Below are 2,006 nucleotides of genomic sequence, written 5' to 3' on the forward strand. Positions count from 1 at the left end.
CCGAGTTCTATAGTCCACTTGCTTTAATTCCTCTGGCATAACATCCTTTATACACAGCTTCAGTTCTGTTCTCATGTCTAGCTCCTTTCTTGTCTGATTTCTCTCTATATTTATCTACTGTCCCCTCTAGATTATATCTTAATTCCTTCATCTAGTTCTGTCCCTTCTAGGTTCTCATCTATCTAGTTTTTTCCCCTATCAGCTCCTCTCTCGTCTCCTTCTCTCTCATCTGGCTCTTCCTCATCTTCCATCTCGTTCCTCTAGTCCTCTCTTTTAGCCCTTCCATCTAGTTCTTCCCCATCTCAGTTCGTTCCTCTCAAGTTCTTACCCATCTAGTTCTTCCATTCTCTTCTCTCTTCTCTGTCCTCTCCTGCCCTGGAAGTTCTGGTATATATACACTTACAAGCAGTATTTCCTTAGCAGTGCAAAGCCAGGCTTCCAGGGTCAAATGGAGGGGTGATAAGAATAGGCTTAATTGACACATCCGCCAGGCCTTCTCAAACAGGTAACCTGGATGCTTAAGTCTGTTCTTAGAGAGTACAGAGGTATCTCTGATAAGGTACTTTCCTCCATCCGGTGATGGACCTGGCCGGATGCTACCAATAATGATAATTACAGGGAGGCTTGAACTGGGAGTTCTGGCTGAGCATAGCTGTTAGCACAGAAGGTTATCTAAAAATTCCTAGAAGTGGTTAGGTAAGTAGTTAGAGGTCTATAAAGTTAGTAAGGCTATAAGAAAGGAGGGGTCTGAGCTAAATTGTGTAAAGCTATTACTTAATGTCTACCTGACCTAGGCGGTGTCCCCTTGTGGAATTTACCTTAAGTCAGGAGACTCGCCTGTGGGTTGTTATCACTGTTAATCCTCGGAAATTGGGTGACCACCTGGGTGATGTCTCCTTTAGTCCTTGAAAGTGGCTAGGGGAGAATCTGATTCCAGAGAAAGCCTTTCCTGAGGCTGTTCTCCAAATACCTGGAATGTGTATGTCCAGAGAGTGCTCAGTCTACACTGTTAGTCCTTCTTGGGGAAAAGTCAATTGGGAAAGCTATGAAGGCACACATGATTTTCATAACAGAATACAGCTGATATATAACAAGCCAAGTAACACCAAAAACTCCTTGGGATTTGGCTTCCTCTGGAGGAATTCCATGATCCCTCCAGGTAGTGACTTTGCCATAACCAGCTGAGTTCTTATGATATATTCCTGCGGCCCGCAACAGTCATTGCTTCAAAAGCAAGTAACTGTGGGGTCCGATTGAAATAATAATAAAGCGTGATGGTTCTTAGAGTCTTTATATAAAATAGCATTTTATTTAGAGTTTTGGTCAAGTGAATTACACAGCCTAGATCCAGCCATCAGCCACACTGTGGCTCCTCTGAGATCTATCAGGTTAAAATTAGAAAGAAAATGGTACACTTTAGTGACCTGTCACATACAGCATTGTGTAAGGACAGACAAACAGTATAAATGATAAATGCAAACTGATCATCTTCCCCACCTGTCTCATCAATTAAAATGATTCCCTAAGAAAGTAGGCTACATAAGCACGCATCCTAAAAGACACACCAGCAGCACTCACTAACTCACGGCAGGGTTTCTCTCTTCATGTCATCGAGGTTGATCTGGGAGTTATGGGCACATCATCTACTTCCAAAATTCCAAACTCCAACTTTCTTTTTGTTTTCATATCCTTTTGTGTTGATAGAAAAGATTAAATTTCGTCTTTGATTTAAAATAATTGTCTTCTGAGACTGTGTTGTTACTGGATCTGGATCATGTGTGTAGTACAATGTTTCGACAGAGAACATCTCTCTGACCATGCATCTTTGAAATAATTTCTCATAACCATGACTATTGGAGCAGCTTTTTTAGCACCTGTGAATATTCACATCAAAATCTACTGATTTATTTATCATGTCAGGAAAGAATGCTGTTGGAAGATGGGTGAAAATACTTAAGGTGTTTGAACCTGGTAGAAACAGCAGTCCCTGGGGTGAAAAGGCAGCT

The sequence above is a fragment of the Peromyscus maniculatus genome, chromosome 20, assembly GCF_049852395.1.
Source record: "Peromyscus maniculatus bairdii isolate BWxNUB_F1_BW_parent chromosome 20, HU_Pman_BW_mat_3.1, whole genome shotgun sequence".
Taxonomy (NCBI): Eukaryota; Metazoa; Chordata; class Mammalia; order Rodentia; family Cricetidae; genus Peromyscus; species Peromyscus maniculatus.